This window comes from Oncorhynchus kisutch, linkage group LG20 (genome assembly GCF_002021735.2).
Source record: "Oncorhynchus kisutch isolate 150728-3 linkage group LG20, Okis_V2, whole genome shotgun sequence".
NCBI classification, from domain to species: Eukaryota; Metazoa; Chordata; class Actinopteri; order Salmoniformes; family Salmonidae; genus Oncorhynchus; species Oncorhynchus kisutch.
Window position 1 is genome coordinate 31485572 of NC_034193.2, and position 21653 is coordinate 31507224.

General features: G+C 41.6%; 1 protein-coding gene across 1 annotated transcript in view; it reads right to left on the reverse strand.

Moving 5' to 3' along the window:
* The window catches only part of LOC109865854 (cadherin-23), a 555430-nt gene that overhangs the window by 502569 nt on the left and 31208 nt on the right, over positions 1-21653 (reverse strand). Inside the window, exon 2 of the mRNA XM_031799369.1 lies at positions 17243-17325. The gene's annotated coding sequence lies outside the window, so the exon portion shown is untranslated. The remainder of the gene's footprint in view (positions 1-17242; positions 17326-21653) is intronic.

Consider the following 21653-nt stretch of genomic DNA (forward strand, 5'->3'; position numbering starts at 1 on the left):
AAACAGGATATTTTGTCAGGACAATATGCTAGAATATGCATATAATTGACAGCTTAGGATAGAAAACACTCAATTTTCCAAAACTGTAAAAATATTGTCTGTGAGTATAACAGAACTGATATTGCAGGCGAAAGCCTGAGAAAAATCCAATCCAGAAGTGACTCATCTTATGAAAGCTCTGCGTTCCAATGCGTCCCTATTGAGCAGTGAATGGGCTATCAACCAGATTACTTTTTCTCCGTATTCCCCAAGGTGTCTACAGCATTGTGACTTAGTTTTACTCATTTATGTTGAAGAATACCCGTAAGAGGCTACATTGCGCAACTGGTCACCTGATGGCTCCCAGAGTGATTCTCGCGTAAAATACAGAGGTAGCCATTATTCCAATCGGTCATATTATCGAATAGATATTTGAGAAACACCTTGAGGATTGATTATAAACAACGTTTGCCATGTTTCTGTCGATATTATGGAGCTAATTTGGAATATTTTTCGCCGTTTTCGTGACTGCAATTTCCGGGCGATTTCTCAGCCAAACGTATAGAACAAACGGAGCTATTTCGCCTACAAAAAAAAATATTTTGGGAAAAAAGGAACATTGGCTATCTAACTGGGAGTCTCGTGAGTGAAAACATCCGAAGCTCATCAAAGGTAAACGATTTAATTTGATTGCTTTTCAAATTTCCGTGACCAAGTTACCTGCTGCTAGCTGGACAAAATGCTATGCTAGGCTATCGATAAACTTACACAAATGCTTGTCTAGCTTTGGCTGTATTTTGAAAATCTGAGATGACAGGGTGATTAACAAAAGGCTAAGCTGTGTCTCAATATATTTCACTCGTGATTTTCATGAATAGGAATATTTTCTAGTAATATTTATGTCCGTTGCGTTATGCTAATTAGTGTCAGTCGATGATTACGCTCCCGCACGCGGGATGGGGAGTCACTAAAGGTTAAACAGGCTTTAGGCTGCATGTGCACCACCAAGTCAGAACAGTAGTTCTGATGGGAAGAGGGACCAAATTCTTAGGGTGAGCTACTGGGTAACTAATAGCTTACTACACAACATACAATTAGTATTACTTTATACTTATCTCCCTGCCATATTACACCATTTATGCAGCAGCATACAATACATATTTTTGGACCGCTGTGCTGTGCTCACTTGAACAGAAAGGTGGTCCTTCTTGAGGCCAAACTCTGTCGTCAAATTCTGGCATTCTCTGGATTTATGGGGTTTTCAAGAGAACTGGGAACTCAACTAAAAAACTAGTTTAATCATGATGTCAGTGATCTTCAGGTCAGAGCTCTAGAAAGAGGCCCGAGATCTCAACTTGGAATTATGAGTTGGATGACCGTTCAAAACTTATTTTCCCAGTTGGAGCTTGTTTCTTTACAAGTTTCCAGTTGTCTTGAACGCACAAAGGTCTGAGATGTCCAAGTTCCGAGTTTCCAGTTGTTTTGAGCGTGGCAGAAGGAATGCTGGTTTGACAGCATGGCCAATGTATTCAACCTTTTCTGGCCAATATGTATTAGGTGTGAATGTTTATCCTTTTAAGCTTGGAAAAGAGACCAGACTTGGACCACACATCCTCTCCACCAAATAGTAGGCAGGGGAAGCAAAATAGTGATTGCTTTGCGACGCTCACAGTTAGCCACTGATTCCTTCCAAACCACTCATTGTTGAATATGCAATTTCCAACCTGTTGTTTAATGTTTTGGTCCAATGGCCGATGGCCAATGAGCACCGATACATTTAATCTATAATTTATCTTCATATGTTTTAGATTAACTAACTTCAAAGTAATGACTCGGGACGTCGGGTTTGATATGAAAGCTTCTTTTAGTAATAATACTTGTTCACGTTACATTTAACAACTTTAGATTCTACAGAGCAATGCAGGTAAGATGCTAGCGGAAAATCAGCTTAATCACTTTGCACCTACACATAACTGGCGCGTTATCTCTCTCATTCCTGTCGCAAGGCATTCTGGAACTTGCAGTCAAAAGCGTAATTCAATACTAACCAATACAATTACATATGTAAATAACTGTAAAGAAATATCTTTAGATACAGCTCCATGAATTAACTTAAACATTAACTCTGTAACACATTAAAGTTACAACAATATGACAAGGATTTGCCAGTAGATTGTTGAGTCATGATGATGACTACTTGTCTAGCTAAGATTTTGAAAGTATGATGTTGACATGATCAGTCCAATCAAAGCTACAGTTGATATAACATTATTTGACAGACATATCTGTCTGGACAGGGGAAGGAAATAACAGGTGATTGAGTCCAGGTGATCGCTGAAGCACGTGACGAATGAAGCAGGTGTGCGTAATGATGGTGGCAAGAGTGCGTAATGCTGGGGAGCAGGTGTGACAGTACTCCCCCCTCCGCTAGGGGGCAACACCCGGCATCCCACCTTGGTGGGCCTGACGGGCTGGCTGAGGCACGGGCGCTGGGCAAGCCGGCTGGGGGTAAAATCTTGACCAGCTGGCAGAGGCGTGGTAGCCTGGCGAGCCGGTTGAGGTGTAAAACCCTGGCGATCTGGCTGAGGCCTGACGTGGGATGGGTGCCTGCCGAGCCAGGAAACCTCTTGAGCCAGTTAGGAATTCCGATGAGCTGGCTTAGGCACCCCTGGTTCTATCGGCGGCGGCCCCTGGACCCGATGTCACCACCAACCGAAACGCCAGCACTCCCTGATGCGCCGTTTGATGGCTTCCGCATTCTGTAAGGACCGCCGCTGAAGTCGAGAAGCAGGTACGGGGAGTCAAACATTTAATGAAGAACAGACAAGGAACAAGACAGGAACAGTGTCAGCACATGGGTGACAAAACGGCATACGAATGTTAATGCGGAAAGAAATAACAGGTGATTGAGTCCAAATGATTGCGGATGCATATGACGAGGGAAACAGGTGTGTGTGACGAGGGAAGCAGGCCCGGCGCCCTCGAGCTCCAGGGGGAAGTGCGGGAGCAGGCGTCACACTGACGACTAATGGATGGGGAATTTAACATGAACTGCTCATTTACACACTCTTTAATGCCTCATAATCAGGATATCTAGGTGTTAATGACCTCGTGAAACTCACTGTCTGTCTGGCAAAATATTTAAATAAAGAAGGGAAGTGTTAATTATATTTAGAGAGAGAGAGCTTATCTGTTAGCACAGCGTCATTAGGCCAACTGTAAGGTTGATATTAATTAGGCATAATCACACTTAATATGAGGAGGGCATAATTAAGCTTCTTGCTAATTGCAGTGTTTGTTTACTGGTATTTACTGTTAATGTCACCGAGTTGAGTGTTGAGTCTAGTGGGGTGCCACAAGGGAACATGACTTGACACTTACATTCTATCCACATCTCATCTCAAGGACTGGGGTGTATTTCATTTGTGCACATCGTAGAAGACTGTTGCAAAACATTTTGCAACTAAAATGAGTTTATTTTTCGAGTAGATACCTCCCTGTTTCGGCCTGTTTGTTTCCTTTTGGTTTCCAGTGGATACACCCCTGATACACTGTACGTTAGGGAGATGTCACACTCCCTAAATCTGGATTTTAGAGTTTCTTACCCTTCAAATAACATGTGTAAATGTATAGCTTAATGTCAATTAATAATGAACACAAGGCAAGGTCAAGGAAGAACAAATGATGTTATTCTGGGTAAAAAAAACTATTTTCAACTGGTCCTCTCTATATTATGGTCACCACAAAAAAAGTTAAAACAACATGAACATGACAGCATAAACCTGTGCTGCCCCTGGGCAATGTTCAGGTACCAAACATTGAATATTCAAATAGATACACTACAAAAGTATGTGGACACCTGCTCGTCGAACATCTCATTCCAAAATCATGGGCATTAATATGGTCTTGGTCCCCTTTGCTGCTATAACAGCCTCCACTCTTCTGGGAAGGCTTTCCACTAGATGTTTTAGCACAGCTGCAGGGACTTTCATTCAGCCACGAGCATTAGTGAGGTCGGGCACTAATGTTGAGATATTAGGCCTGGCTCGCAGTCGGCGTTCCAATTCATGCCAAAGGTGTTTGATGGGGTTGAGGTCAGGGCTCTGTGCAGGCCAGTCAAGTTCTTCCACACCGATCTCATAAAACCATATCTGTATGGATCTCGCTTTGTACATGGGGGCATTGTCATACTGAAACAGGAAAAGGCCTTCCCAAAACTGTTGCCCCAAAGTTGGAAGCACAGAATCGTCTACAATGTCATTGTACACTGTAGCATTAAGACTTCCCATCACTGGATCTAAAGGGCCTAGCCCAAACCTTTTGTATATACATTATATATGTGTACTGATCAAACATGTGACTCACCACCTCGATTCTGTCTTACGTTGCAAAATGTGAAATGGTGTTTTTTTACATTGGATAAAAGTAGAGACTCAGGGCTACAAAATGGTATCTCATACACTGCATTTGAGGAACAATGGGAAAATAATTCTGCTTGTAAACTCACTTTTGAGAAAATCGCCTTTTTAATGTTTTGGTATCTGATGAAGAGCTCTTCTTTGTCTACACCCATTCAGTATCGTTCACACCCTCTTAAGCATTAGCCCCACCCATCTCGTTTCACTCGAAGCGCACACTTGACCCTCTGACCGATGATTTGTTTACCTCTGGATAACATGAAAACAGCCTAACCAACTCTGCAGTGTCAACAATGCCTAACATTAGTCTCTAACTAGAAAAGCAAACGGCTCTGGGAAACAAATAATAACGTGCGCTAGGGAGCCAGCCAGCTAACGTTAGCTAGTTAACGGAACACTTTAGCTTAATACATATAGCTAGCTAGCTAGGTAAACAATTAATCTAGCTAGGTAAACAGCGTTTAAAATCACACACATCACGTAACATTAGCTAATGAGCCAGTCAGCTAACATTAGCTAGTTAAACAACAATGAACAAAGTGCCAACAATGCCTAACATTAGACTCTAATTAGAAAAGCAAACAGCTCTAGGAAACAAATAATAGCGTCCGCTAGGGAGCCAGCCAGCTAACATTAGCTAGTTAGCTAACAGTACACTTTAGCTTGAAATGAAACTACTTTGTCAAAATTAGAAATGTTTAATATCTGAAAATGTAGCTAGCTATCTTAACTGAATACGTCATGCATTATGGACGCGTCTCCCTGTCAGGAGTGCCATACCACGGTTGCCCTTATTTTGAAGATGTTATCCGGAGACAGGTGTTTTCTCCATCTCTTCAGCTATCATACTTTAATTCCACTGATTTGAAAACTTGATCCTCCAGGAAGTGGAGAGCAACATTTATGCAGCTCCACTACACAATAGATTTTTAAACGGCCGCGTTCGACAGGATTACCAACACAGATTGACGAGCTCAAATCAACAGAAGCCTTTAATATGGCAGACCAATCTCAACTCCTCCCTTGGCATGTCCAGCCCACTCATTATATCAGCCAATCATGGCTAGTGGGAAGGTTGCCTCAACCAACAAGGCTAGTAATTTAACAATTTTATTCATATTTACAGATGGCATACAAGTTTGTATTAATGCACATGAAAGTTCACGTTTGAGAAGGCATTTTCTGCCAGAAAAAAATATTCTTTCGATTTTTTTTTTAATATTCACATTCAAACGGCTCTTTTGTGAAGTCGTGACTTGCGACATAAGCATATTTTCCTGAATCGGGTCACAAGTATAAACGCAACATGAAACAATTTAAACTATTTTACTGAGTTACAGTTCATATAAGGAAATCAGTCAATTGAAATATATGCATTAGGCCTTAATCTATGGATTTCACATGACTGGGCAGGGGCACAGCCATGGGTGTACCTGGGAGGGCATAGGTTGGCCAAATTCTCTAAAACAATGTTGGAGGCAGCTTATGGTAGACAAATAAACATTCAATGATCTGGCAACAGCTCTGGTGGACATTCCTGCAGTCAGCATGCCAATTGCACACACCCTCAAAATTTGACACATCTGTGGCATTGTGTTGAGTGACAAAACTACACATTTTAGAGTAACCTTTTATTGTCCCCAGCACAGGGTGCACCTGTGTAATGATCATATTTAATCAGCTTCTTGATAACCCATCCACCTGACAGGTATGGCATATCTTTGCAGAGTGAAATGCTCATTAAAAGAGAAATAATGCTCACTAAAATAGAAAAACAATATTTATTGGGTAATACACTTTTTTTTATACATCTTTTATTTCAGCTCATGAAACATGAGACTAACACTTTTGTCATAACTCTCCTGTGAGGATCCAATGATCAGCTTGGCAATGGTTGACAAATAACCAGGCCCTCTCTCACCCACAGAAGAGGGGAGGGGGGTGCTGGGCCGCTTTTTGACACCTCACACCCGGTCGTAAATGTTATGCAGCAGAGGACTCTCTGGCTCTCTAGTATCAGCCAAAGGAATATCTTTGTTCACAGACTTTTGCCCGCCCTAAACTCTAACATCCAAAAAGTGGATAATGGAACAATAATTCTATCATAAATTCTGTGGGAAATGGTCATTGGGGACCTAAAGAATAATAAGGTCATAGTGTTTGTCATTTTGTGATGTTATTAAAAACTGTATGAACCAAATACTGTAACTTAGAAAGGAAACCCCCTTTAGCTGTCAAGTTTTAACAGATGAAAGTATTTTTGTAAGATATTATTACGATTTTGATTTTCTAATGAGATAAGTGTGTGAGTCAGTGAGCGAGTGAGGCCCGTCAGTGGACAGCTCAGACAATGCCGAAACCCTACCTGACTTCTCAGAGATCGGGCCTTTCATAATTGATTACACTTACACACACACACCCTTCTCTCTCTCTCTCTCTCTCTCTCTCTCTCTTTCCTACCCTAACAAGGCCTCACTTGTCTGTTAAATTAATTTGCTTACAATTCCATTTCCAGCGTGTATCTTTTTTTGCATTATTCCCCTCTAACCCACTTTGTTTTACTTCACACTGTATTTACTCTCGGGCTGAGCAATAATGGCCAAAATATTATATCATGGTAATTTTTTTTAAATGACGTATTTTACGTTTTTAATACTGTTCAATTCAACTTCAACCCACAAAAAAGTAATAATCTTCATCAATTTCTGCATTTGAGATCATTACGTAGGGCTGCCACGTAGGACTGCACGATATGGGCAAGCAATTTGGGCCTTATTTTTAACCAAATGTTGCAATTTGACTTGTGATTTAGAGCAAAACACTTTGGATAACTGTTGGAATCATGGAAATAGAATGTCTATTCTAATTATATAGTTAGAATATAATAGTGGGCACTTTTAATAGTGTTGTCTGACATGACAACGAATGAAAATGCCAGGGAGGAATTATTTTGACAGGGTAAGATAGGTGTGTCCTAGGGGACCCTATACTCTTTGGCTACATTGACTGGTTTATCTTAGCTACTTCATGTAGCTAACATATTCTTGGTTTGCGTATTCCTCTAATTTAGAAGATACTGTTGCACAAACAACATGCTGATTTAGGTCTACACCATCACTGGTATTATCACGCTGTATAGCTAGTTAAGCTTGCTCTTACTCAGTACATGTATTAGCTAGCTAGCTAGCAATTAGCATTAGCGGCTAACAATCAGTGGCTAACAAGATTTAGGAACAACTTGCGAAAAGAAAAGACAAACTAGCTGTTTGCAGATATAAGAAACACAAGCTAATAGTGTAATTATAGAATGCTAATAGATGTATATTAAAAGACTAAGTGACAACTGCATCATTGTCATCAACATTGTTGCATATGCTGCATTGACCATGCAAACTGAACGCAAGTGTCTCGTGGTCGAGGAAAAACAAATTCGCTCCTTGAGTGACAGGAACCGGGGCTAGGTCTGTGTGGAAAGCGGCATGGAGAGAGAGAGAGTGGAGAGAGACGACTCAAGTAGCAAAGTAAACTACGTATAAAAATGGTTGTTACACACTCCGTATCACATTTAACAAACCAAACTTTAAAATACCCTTATAAAAAGTAAAGTAAAAACCCAAACCGGTCCGTGCATCAATACAGGTATATCGCAAAAAACGGTATACCGCCCAGTCCTAATTTATTCCTTCAGTACAAAGGAGAGGCAGAGAGGGAAACCTGCCTGTCTCTCAGGAATCCAACAGCAAAGCTGGAAGGTATAATCCAAAGTTAAATAAACAGCCTAAAAACCTGTGTGAAATACAGTAAAATAAACATGCAGTTCCCATTCAGTCTCTGGTATGCTGTTTGAGATACGGCACACGGTGGATTCAATTCAGCCAAATAAAGAGAAATGTTCAGGTGAGGCAGAAAGAGACCGGAAAGGTAGAGAAGATAATAGTAGTGGTGTGTCAGTGCATGTGTGTCAGTGCAAATGGGGACATTTGTTTTCATTTGGTTTCCTGTTTCCTCAGCATTATTGCAGATAGCGTTCAACACCCTTGTCTCCTCTCCACTGCGGTTTCCTGTAGCCCTCTATAGCCTTTCTCTCCTTCTCTCTTACCCTCTTTACATCCTTTCCCTGCTGTGCCCTGGAGACCCTGCTCTCCACCATCTCTCTCTCCTCATACCCTCTACCCCCCCCTATCCCAGCCTCTTTCACTTCCCCCTTTCCCTCCATTCCCTGCTGGGCCCTGGGTCCCTCTTCTCCCCCTCTCTCCCCCATGGCTGTGGTCCTGTAGCAGGGGAGATTATGTCCACTCAGTGGGTGCACAGAGAGGGCCTTAGCATCACGCCTCCGTGTGTGTGCATGCAAGTGCGTGTGATTGTGTGTGCGTGTCTGTGTGTGCCGAGGAATGCTCCACACAGAACCTGAGTGACCCGGGGAGCAGTTCATGTGTTATATAATCTCCTACTTCAGCTGTGCTTATCAGTAAAGCATAACATGCCTGAGGCAGTATTAGCTAGTATTAGCCTCAAATCCTGGAGCAATGTTAAACTGATCCAATCTAGCCAAACACAAATTAGTGCTATAAAGCAGTGGAAGTAAATAATGATAGACTTATTAGAGCTGTGATAAAGGTGCAATAAGCAGAAATTCTAATAGTTTGTGACAAAACAAGCAATGTATAGTGTAGAGAATAATTGTACCATCTAAACCACAGTGAAATATATTTTCAATAAACCAAAATATTGTATTTTCAGCTGTTTGAAGATGGTGTACAAAACCAAAAGTAATAGACCCCCCCCCAAAAAACTTGGGCCTCCTGAGTGGCGCAGTGGTCTAAGGCACTGCATCGCAGTGCTAGCTGTGTCACTAGAGATCCTGGTTTGAGTCTAGGCTCTCGACCGGGAGATTGATGGGGTGGCGCACAATTGGCCCAGAGCGTCCGGTAGGGGAGGGTTTGGCCGGCAGGGATGTCCTTGTCCCATTGAGCTCTAGCGACTCCTGTGGCGGGCCGGGCGCATAAACGCATAGACTGTAACTACTAATTGGTTACCCTGAAATTGGGGAGAAAAGGGAGTAAAATAATTTACGGGAAAAAAAGAATGGGATGCATAGAAATAGCGCACATAGAACAGTTTCACTGCTTCAAAGTCTTGCTTTCAATGAGAGACAGATCTATAGCTCACATTTCTATAATGAATTTGGTCAGGTCGACCAAGAAGTTACATATTGCAGATTTAAAAAGCTACAGGAAGAGAAGAGCTTTGTCCCAAATAGCACCTTATTCCATATTTAGTGCTCTACATTTGACCAGGGCCCAAAGGGTGTAGCCATGGTGTAGAGCAGGAATAGTCAATAACAACACACTTCCAGACCAGTGTTTATCATTACTTAAAAACACAAAGGGGTCTGATTGCGTTTAAATGGTACGCTATTCCCTATGTAGTGCACTACTTTTGACCAGGGTCCATAATACGGTGAATTCGGGACATAGCCCATGTGGTTCAATGGGACCTGGATTAAGCAGCATTTAAAAGCATAGTTATATGTTTCATATGTGGACACAAACAATGATCTAATTTTTATTTTTGGCAAAACAAAAGAGTGCTCTATAGCTTTGACACAACGTTGTCCTAACCGAATCAATCACTCACATACTGAAAGGCGCACCCACAAAATGACACACACCTCTGCTACCACAGTCTCATCACTAATCCCTCTCCCAAACGTTAAGGACATCTCTGAGATGACGGATGGATTAGTGGATAAGACTCACCCCTGTACAGGTTTGGTTCTACAAGGCACAGACCGAATAAGGCAAAAGATAGAGTCCTGCAGAAGACGTAGAGAGCAGTGAGGCGGGCCCCAACGCTACACACTGTCCTCTCTACCGCAGCTTCCCACCCCCCTCATCCCCATTGTCACTATCCATATCTCAATCTCCCTGTCTCTCTCTCTTTCCCTGACTCCCTCTGTCAAAGTCACTGCTCATCTCCTGGTCTCTCACCACCACCCCCTCACTTGCTCCCTCTTCTCCTCCGCTCCTCTCTCCATCTCCAGGCATGTCTCTTCCTCTCTTGCTTCCCTTCACTTTTCGCCTCTCTTGGACAATCTTTCCCTCTTTCCATCCGTTGGCTCTGTCTGTTCCTGGTATTGTCTGCGTCGGGTCTCATCTCGTTCCCTTTCGCTTCAATACACTAATACACTGGGTTACTGGAGAGTAAAAAAGAGTACTATTAAAGCACTACTACTGTGGAAAGCAATCCACAACCTCATTGCAACCCATGGCACATTACAACGCATTTCCCCCACTTCCAACACTGTGCTATTTAAGAGTTTCTCACAAACTCACTTGATGGTTCAAGACCAAGTTCCATACTACCCATACACTCAGTGCAAATCATTTTTACCGTGGAAGTGTAAAGTTAAGCCATTCTAAAGTCCACTGTAACACACAGAACACCAAATGGCTCACATTCAAATGGCTCATATTCACTACTACTTCACATTGAAATAGTAGAATAGTTCAGCCGATTTAGCCCATGTAGTACTATACATTAAAATGTTATATGAGCTACATAAAATCTACTACACTATTTCACTGTAACATTAAGTCTTCAATCAAAGTCAGGATAGGCTACACCGCAGAAACGAGTCACTCCTGGTAATTTAGCTAATAACCAGAGCCCATTAAAATTGCTTTATAGTTTTCTCCTGCTTTCAGCCCACAAAAATGTACTACTGTTTAATTATTGGGAGGAAAGTTTTGGGATCTTTTCTTGTTTATCTCTTGGTAATGTGTGATTAAGACCAAAAAATGATTGTAAAGTGAAGCGTAATAATATCTGGACCCTCTGGGTTGGTTCCAGAGAGGCCCCCTTGTCCAACAGTATCTCTCTGACTCCCACCCGGCCCACAGCACCAGGTACTATTGATTACATGACAATTGTGTCTGACTTAACTTAACCTTGGTGACAACCAATGTCCCTTCTAAGCTGCGCGCAAGCGCAGCCACACACTTGTTCCAGGACTGTCACACAGAAGAAATACTATGCGGAGCAGAGACGCAAGAGATTGAACTTCACTGAGTTCGACCCCATTAGAAAAAAATATCTATATAGTGGAAACTATGACCAAATCAACATTATATCATCCCCTTTTCTATGTAACAAACCAAAACAAATCTAACTTTGCAAGATTGAGTCTGTGATTTTGTTGTAGGCAGAGCCAAAGCGAAACAGAGTATAAATATCTTGGCAGTGGTAGCCCACAAGCGGTCTTTCAATCACATCACCCCTGAGTGAATGCGCTTTTCAGATCAGAGTGCAGAGCCGCGAATGTGCACATTTGCTGATATTCTTTGCTAGTTAGCAAGTTATTAGCCCAGTTATTGATAAGTATAGGTCAGCAATGAGCAGTTACTACTTCCTACAAGGCTACATTTCAGGCTGTCTTTGAAAAGCATGTCAGGTAAAAAGCCTTAATGTCTTAATTAAAGGGGCAGTGTTGTAATTTAAGACAGGCTTGAATATGCAAATAAGCCAATAGACAGAGGGATAGTCTACATTATCTAATTCTCTGTATGGTAATAATAATACATTTTATTTTGTAAAGTGGTTTCTTGTATCATACAACATAATACAATGCAATTTAAAGTCACATATTTGGCCCATAGTGTTACAGACCATGTAAAACATTAATTAATGTCAAGCTCTTCATAATGTAAAAACATTTTATAAGTCTCATGCAATGGTGCGCCTGCATTGAACACCACTTATAGGCTACTGTAGGCTATATCATAGAAATCAAAGCTATTTCCATGTGAAAATGTTATGGGATTTGCTACATTGTTTTTGTTTGGTAGGCTTACATTATGCTCAAATAGCCACAATAGCCTATTGGCTACTGTCTAAAACTGTGAGGGTACAGCCTTAGAGTTCACTATAAATGATCATGTTTCCGCTCACAATACCAAAGACTAGCTCAGTGCACCCCAAAATTTGAGGGAACAATGGTGAAAACCCCTCTCGAAGCCAGCGCCAGCCAGGGCTCTGGCTGTAGCCTGGAGCCTCCTGGGCAGATCTGTGGATTATCACATCAATCAATGATAGATAGATACATACGTCTCTCCCCTGCTTGCCATGAAAAAATAATTGCTCATTAGCCGAGTGATCCAAAAGTGATTAGGGGACGTTTGGCTGTGTCAGGGATAGAGGGAGGAAGGAATGGAGGGAGGAAGGATGGCGAGACATCGTTGCTTTGATGAGCTGAGTAATGCCATCTCTCTTATATTTTAATCTGTGTAGTCTCACTCCAGTGGGGATAGAAAGACTGTCGCCTGACTCAGCATTCCTGAGTACTGTATGACAACAGTGGGATGATACGAGGGCATCTGGATCGTACTGTAGGTACAGTGGTTTGCGAAAATATTCACCCCTTGGCATTTTTCCTATTTTGTTGCATTACAACCTGGAATTGAAATGGATTTTTGGGGGATTTGTATCATTTCATTTACACAGCATGCCTACCACTTTGAAGATGCAAAATATGTTTTATTATGAAACAAACAACAAATTAGACAAAAACACTGAAAACTTGAGCGTGCATAACAATTCCCCCCACCCCCAAAAGTCAATACTTTGAAGAGCCACCTTTTGCAGCAATTACAACTGCAAGTATCTTGGGGTATGTCTCAAGCTTGGCACATCTGGCCACTGGGATTTTTGTCCATTCTTCAAGGCAAAACTGCTCCAGCTGCATCAAGCTGCATGGGTTCCGCTGGTGTTAATCAATCTTTGAGTCATACCACAGATTCTCAATTGGATTGATGTCTGGGCTTTGACTAGGCCATTCCAATTCATTTACATTTTCCCCCTTAAATCACTTGAGTGTTGCTTTAGCAGTATGCTTAGGGCATTGCCCTGCTGGAAGGTGAACCTCTGTCCCAGCCTCAAATCTCTGGAAGACAAACATGTTTCCCTCAAGAATTTCCCTGTATTTAAAGCCACCCATCATTCCTTCAATTCTGACCAGTTTCTAAGTCCCTGCCGATGAAAAACACCCCCACAGCATGATGCTGCCACAACCATGCTTCACAGTGGGGATATTGTTCTTGGGTAATGGGAGGTGTTGGATTTGCATCAGACATAGCATTTTCCTTGATGGCCAAAAAGCTACATTTTAGTCTCATTTGACCAGAGTACCTTCTTCCATGTGTTTGGGGAGTCTCCCACATGCCTTTTGGTGAACACCAAGCGTGTTAGCTTATTCTTTTCTTTAAGCAATGGCTTTTTTTCGGCCACCCTTCCGTAAAGCCCAGCTCTGTGTAATGTACAACTTAAAAAGTGGTTCTATGGATGGATAATCCAATCTCCCCTGTGGAGCTTTGCAGCTCCTTCAGGGTGATCGTTGGTCTCTTTGTTGCCTCTCTGATGAATGCCCTCCTTGCCTGGTCCGTGAGTGTTGGTGGGTGGCCCTCATGGCCTCTCTGTTGTGGTGCCATATTATTTCAATTTTTTTATCATGGATTTAACGGTGCTCAGTGGGATGTTCAAAGTTACGGATATCTTTTTAATAATCCAACCCTGATCTGTACTTCTCCACAACTTAGTCCCTGACCTGTTTGGAGAGCTCCTTGGTCTTCATGGTGCCCCTTGCTTTGTGGTGTTGCAGACTCTGGGTCCTTTCAGAACAGGTGTATATACAGTGGGGCAAAAAAGTATTTAGTCAGCCACCAATTGTGCAAGTTCTCCCACTTAAAAAGATGAGAGGCCTGTAATTTTCATCATAGGTACACTTCAACTATGACAGACAAAATGAGGGAAAAAAATCCAGAAAAATCACATTGTATGATTTTTTATGAATTTATTTGTAAATTATGGTGGAAAATAAGTATTTTGTTCAATAACAAAAGTTTATCTCAATACTTTGATATTGCCAACAAAGGGTATATAAGAGGTCAAACGTTTTCTGTAAGTCACAAGTTTTTCACACACTGTTGCTGGTATTTTGGCCCATTCCTCCATGCAGATCTCCTCTAGAGCATTGATGTTTTGGGGCTGTTGCTGGGCAACACGGACTTTCAACCCTCTCCAAAGATGTTCTATGGGGTTGAGATCTGGAGACTGGCTAGGCCACTCCAGGACCTTGAAATGCTTCTTACAAAGCCACTCCTTCATTGCCCGGGCGGTGTGTTTGGGATCATTGTCATTCTGAAAAGACCCAGCCACGTTTCATCTTCAATGTCCTTACTGATGGAAGGAGGTTTTCACTCAAAATCTCACGATACATTGCCCCATTCATTATTTTCTTTACACGGATCAGTCGTCCTGGTCCCTTTGTAGAAAAACAGCCCCAAAGCATGATGTTTCCACCCCCATGCTTCACAGTAGGTATGGTGTTCTTTGGATGCAACTCAGCATTCTTTGTCCTCCAAAGACGACGAGTTGAGTTTTTACCAAAAAGTTCTATTTTGGTTTCATCTGACCATATGACATTCTCCCAATCTTCTTCTGGATCATCCAAATGCTCTCTAGCAAACTTCAGATGGGCCTGGACATGTACTGGCTTAAGCAGGGGGACACGTCTGGCACTGCAGGATTTGAGTCCCTGGCGGCGTAGTGTGTTACTGATGGTAGGCTTTGTTACTTTGGTCCCAGCTCTCTGCAGGTCATTCACTAGGTCCCCCAGTGTGGTTCCGGGATTTTTGCTCACCGTTCTTGTGATCATTTTGACCCCACGGGGTGAGATCTTGCGTGGAGCCCCAGATCGAGGGAGATTACCAGTGGTTTTGTATGTCTTCCATTTCCTAATAATTGCTCCCACAGTTGATTTCTTCAAACCAAGCTGCATACCTATTGCAGATTCAGTCTTCCCAGCCTGGTGCAGGTCTAAAATTTTGTTTCTGGTGTCCTTTGACAGCTCCTTGGTCTTGGCCATAGTGGAGTTTGGAGTGTGACTGTTTGAGTTTGTGGACAGGTGTCTTTTATACTGATAACAAGTGGAGGACAGAGGAGCCTCTTAAAGAAGAAGTTACAGGCAGTGAGAGCCAGAAATCTTGCTTGTTTGTAGGTGACCAAATACTTATTTTCCACCATAATTTGCAAATAAATTCATAAAAAATCCTACAATGTGATTTTCTGATTTTTTTTCCTCATTTTGTCTGTCATAGTTGAAGTGGACCTGTGATGAAAATTACAGGCCTTTCATCATTTTAAGTGGGAGAACTTGCACAATTGGTGGCTGACTAAATACTTTTTTGCCCCACTGTATACAGATCATGTGACAGATCATGTAACACTTAAATAAAGTCCACCTGTGTGCAATCTAACTAATTATGTGACTTCTGAAGGTAATTGGTTGCACCAGATTTTATTTAGGGGCTTCATAGCAAACATATGCACGCACAACTTTTCCGGTTTTTTTGCATTTTTTGTAAACAAGTTATTTCTTTCATTTCACCAATTTGGACTATGTTGTGTATGTCCATTACATGACATCCAAATAAAAATGCATCTAAATTACAGGTTGTAATGCAACAAAATAGGAAAAATGCCAAGGGGAATGAATACTTTTACAAGGCACTGTACAATAGTCCACACATAGGAATAATGAAGGTCTATGTTTGTTTGTGTGTGTATGTGTGGGTGTTTTTATAGTGCTATGTTGAAACTATGCACATTGCATGCTCTGAGACAGAAACTCCCCTTCATGTTTCTTCACTCATGTAATTCAGAATGACATGTTTGAAATCATACTTTGTAAGGCGTGAAACCCTATTTCATAGCACACTGCAGTCCAGTGTATGACATACACTACCATTCAAAAGTTTGGGGTCAAATAGAAATGTCCTGTTTTTAAAAGAATAGCACATTTTTAACAGCAAATTGATCAGAAACACAGTGTAGACATTGTTAATGTTGTAAATTACTATTGTAGCTGGAAACAGCTGATTGTTAATGGAATATCTACATAGTTGTACAGAGGCCCATTATCAGCAACCATCAATCCTGTGTTCCAATGGCACGTTGTGTTAGCTAATCCAAGTTTATAATTTTAAAAGGCTAATTGATCATTAGAAAACTCTTTTGCAATTATGTTAGCACAGCTGAAAACTGTAGGACTGATTAAAGAAGCAATAAAACTGATCGTCTTTAGACTAGTTGGGTATCTAGTGCATCAGCGTTTGTGGGTTCGGTTACAGGCTCAAAATGGTCAGAAAGACCTTTCTTCAGAAACTCATCAGTCACATCAGCCAGAGTACACATAGGAGATGGAGGGGTGAGGGTGGGCACAGGATAGTCCAAGATAAACTCTCCTCTCATCGGCTCCAGTAGCTCCCTGAGGCCCATTTGATCCTGCGGGATGGCGTGGGACGTACAGCTCCAAAACAGGCCGTGAGAGGGGGGCTGGAGGTTTAGGGGTTGGGGAGAAACCGGGACCTGGGGAGAGGGTAATTAACGGAACAGGATGCGCCTGGTCCCCCTCGCCCTGTCAGTATCGCTCAGCAGTCGCCTCCCTCGCCACCCGCCACCCATCGTCCTGTGTGTTCTAGCCTTCTAGCTCTGTCACAGATTGCAGAACCCACACACAGTTCCCACAATAAATATTCCAATAGATGCCTTCTTCTTCTTCTACTGACTGCTCCCACTGAGAAACAGTGAGTCACAGTGGGTTGAGCCAGTCAACAGTACAGGTGAATACTTGAGTGTTTGCTGTATCTGTAAATGGGACGCAGACAGTAGCTAAGTTTCCATCCATTTGTCGCAAGATTTCCAAGCGAATAATGAAGACCCTATTTAATTTTTACATTTTATTTTACATTTTAGTCATTTATCAGACACACTTATCCAGAGCTACTTACAGTTAGTGCATTCAGGACCTCCACATCCAGTTCTTCACCTGTGGGATCGTCTGAGACCAGCCAACCGGTCTGTAACTAAAGCCCTGTGGGGGAAAAAAACTCAATCTGATTGGCTGGGCCTGGCTCCCAAGTGGGTGGGCCTGGGAGGGCACACCCATGGCTGCACCCCTGCCCAGTCATGTGAAATCCATATATACATATATATATATATATATATATATTTATTATTATTAGATATATATATATATATTTATTTAATTATTATTATTATTATTATATATAATTTTTTTTACTAGGCAAGTCAGTAAAGAACAAAATCTTATTTTCAGTGATGGCCTAGGGTTAACTGCCTGTTCAGGGGCAGAATGACAGATTTGTACCTTGTCAGCTCAGGGATTTGAACTTGCAACCGTTTGGTTATTAGTCCAACGCTCTAACCACTAGGCTACCCTTAAATGTACTGGTTTCTTTTTGAACTGTAACTATATGAACTGTAAAAATTGCAAGAACAGATCACTCTGGAGTCAGATGTAAACAGAATGTGTAATTTAGCCTATCAAACATAAAAACGATGTTTCAAATGCAAATTAGGCAGGTCTGATGCCGGAAAAGAAAGGAAATTCTTGCCTACTTCACCCAGATTGTATTTTATTTTAGCAAAAAAATGTGGTGTGCAGTTCCAATAGTTAGCTACACCACTACATGGCAACTACCACCTAGCTACTGCAAAACGTAGTTAAATTACTAGTTGAACTACATGTAGTTCACTACTCCCCAACACATCCTATCACTGTGCAAGGTTTCACTTTGATACTCTGACACACTCAATCCGAAGAGCAATAGTTGCAAATCCTCCTAAGAGGGATTGTGCTACTACACCCGTTCAAATAGTCAGACACAACAAAAAGGTGTATTTGTCATAGCAACACCAGCTTAAAAATATTAATGTTATACCAAAAATAACTTAAACATAAGAAAAGAACATTGACTGAGTCCCAAATGGAAGCCAATTCCCTATAGTCAAAAGTAGTGCACTATAAAGGGAAATAGGGTGCCATGGAAATTCAAAGACACCCAATTCAAAAATAGCAAAAAATAATAATAAGATCAGACTGAGAATCCACTCAAGTTGACACTTATCTGAGAATAACCAGGTTTCCATCCAACCATTTCATGCATATTACTTACCAGACACTAAAACAGGCCTGAAGGCAACAGCGAAATTCAATGTCGATAAAACCAAAAACTCTAGACAAGGGTGGCAATTTTTTGGTCAGTGAAATTGATTATGCGTCAATTGCGGTGGAAACACTTTTATCAAATATTGATATTTATAAACGTGGGCCATATGTGCAAACTTTAGAAAAAGTTCAAGTTTTAGATCACGTTTTAAGCAACAGCCAATTAAAATTGAAGACTCATTGCACTTGATCAAAGGATAGATGTTCACTGTTCCCATCATACAGCATAAGGCTAAATGTACCAGGTTAACATTACGAGGAGGCCGGGATTATTTCCTGTAACAAATTCCGCAACAGCCTATCAAAGATCTTAAACTTTTTTTCCACAAACCAATGGCATTTCTTAAAATTGATCAACAAGGCCACGAAGTGGATGATTATAATAATGCATAATAAAATGTTGGCCTACGCATCTATGTAATAAAGCCTACAGTAGCGATGATTATTTATGCAGTAGTGCCAGTGACCTAATGGTATGTGATGGCCTGCAAGAGGGACTCCAACAAGAAGTTCCTCATTAAATGTATTCGGATTTTTCATTTATAAGGTTTTGGCTGCACTTCCCTTCTTTTCACAACATGCTAGGACAATAAAACATCATTTTACATTTCAAATGAAAAAACAATAACTCAGTTGGGATTCGAACCTGCCGCAAATGGCAAAATTCCCCAGAAGCCAGGCTCGCAACACTGTGAGCTAATTGCCCAACAGAAAAATGTGTGTTTTAATAACTTTGATTAGCATATGGTGTCCTTTGACTGTTGGAAAAATTTTCCGTCACATCCATTTGACTCATGGAAAAGTGTTCTATCATGTCCAATTAAGTGAACATTTTTTATTGGATGATACGGAATTTGAACCATAAATAGTCACGGCCACCTGGTGACTTTAGCATAGGGCTAAATGTACCATGTTATGTGATGGGAACAGCTAACAACCTACTGGGCACACCACATCATTTCAACGTGGGGAATTGGGTAATATTTTGTAGATACGTTGGTCAATGAGATCCCAACCTATTTTCACATGCTCAAAAAGACAGCCAAAAGGTTGCCGAGTTCCCAATGTGTTATCACTATGCTTTCAACCATCTTAACCCTTTGACACATACCAAGAAATGGGTGTGATCATTGGCCCCTGCAGCATAAGCTCAAACCGGTGTGATTAGAATGCTTATTTAGAATGTCCAGTTTCGAGTGACGCAACAGTCAGCATTTGAACTGGCCACACTGTTTTTTCACAGAAACATTTACAAAGTTTACAAAGTTATGTCCTGAATGGAACCAATTTATTTTTGGATGCAATGTTCAGACATTCACAAAAGTAGCGACAGCATAACACAATCATCCAAACAGGAAATTGTAGGCTACATTAGTCCTAGCGCTAACTGAGGAAAGATTGACATAACACGTATTTAGCAAACTCTTGGCAGACAGAAACCACAATTTAAATTAGCTAATAGCAATTACTATGTACAAATCATCACAAGGGTGAGCTCACCATTGATCTCAATAATTGAGTAAAATACTTTATAAAAATCGAAAGTAATCCGATGATGAATAGTTTGTGCACGCCACCACGTTTTTTTTTTTCACGTCAACCAGTATGCATGTGAAGGGGGTGTGTCGTCTACGATCATTCACTTCCCTTCATTCACTTCCGGAAGTTTACTTGAAAGATGAGTGAACCATTCCTTCACCTCATCATAACATCTTTGGTCTAACAGACGTTTACGTGACACCCAGAATGAATAGTATAATGTCAATAAACATGGCTGGAAAATAGCTTAGCATTAGCTCATCATAATCAGTACATGATTTGTCACCAGTGCTTTAGAACCTGTGAATAAAACTGTAAATACATTATGCTACAGTAGAAACGACAACACGATATACAGAAAATAAGGCACTTACTTTGATAGGAATGCAAAGTTATTACAAAGGAACACATAGTTATTATTTGTAAGGAAAACAACAATGAAGGCAATGAGCGTGCCATCCAGAAAATGTGCCAGGGGGAAAAAGTTTGCGCAACACTGCACATATATCTGCATACTTGATCTGCGGAAACACTGAGGAAGTTCTTGTGTTCTCCTTGAAGAGAGAAGTTTGTCCGGCTCAGTAAAGCCTCAAACATTAATTGTCCACAACAATGAAATGGGCTACATCTATGTGAATTAATGAGGAGGCGTTAAACACCTCAAATCAAACATGCATGCAAATATGCATATCCTTGGTTCTGTGCCTGAGCTACAGGCTGTTAGACTTGTGTATGTCTTCAGGCGGAAACTGCACAAAGTAGGGGGGAGCTGTAAGAGGTTAAAGTGACTATGCATATACGATGAAGAGAGAGTAGGAGTAGCATATAGAGGGGTTGGAGGGTGGTGGGTGGGACACAATGCAGATAGCCTGGTTAGCCAATGTGTGGGAGCACTGCTTGGTCGGCCCAATTGAGGTAATATGTACATGAATGTATAGTTAGTGACTATGCTTATACGATAAACAGAAAGTAGAAGCAGCATAAAAAAGAGGGGTTGGGGGGTGGCACACAATGCAAATAGTCCGGGTAGCCATTTGATTACCTGTTCAGGAGTCTTATGGCTTGGGGGTAAAAACTGTTGAGAAGCCTTTTTATCCTAGACTTGGCACTCCGGTACCGCTTGCCATGCGGTAGTAGAGAGAACAATCTATGACTGGGGTGGCTGGGGTCTTTGACAATTTTAGGGCCTTCCTCTGAAACCGCCTGGTGTAGAGGTCCTGGATGGCAGGCAGCTTAGACTCAATGATGTACTGGGCCATACGCACACCCCTCTGTAGTGCGTTGCGGTCAGAGGTCGAGCAATTGCCGTACCAGGCAGTGATTGCAACCAGATGCTCTCGATGTTGCAGCTGTAGAACCTTGTGATGATCTCAGGACCCATATTTTTAGTTTCTTAGGGGGAATAGGCTTTGTCGTGCCCTCTTCACGACTGTCTTGGTGTGCTTGGACAATTCTAGTTCGTTGTTGATGTGGACACCAAGGAACTTGAAGCTCTCAACCTGCTCCACCTCAGCCCCGTTGAAGAGGATGGGGGCGTGCTCGGTCCTCTTTTTCCTGTAGTCCACAATCATCTCCTTAGTCTTGATCACGTTGAGGGACAGGTTGTTATTCTGGCACCACCTGGCCAGGTC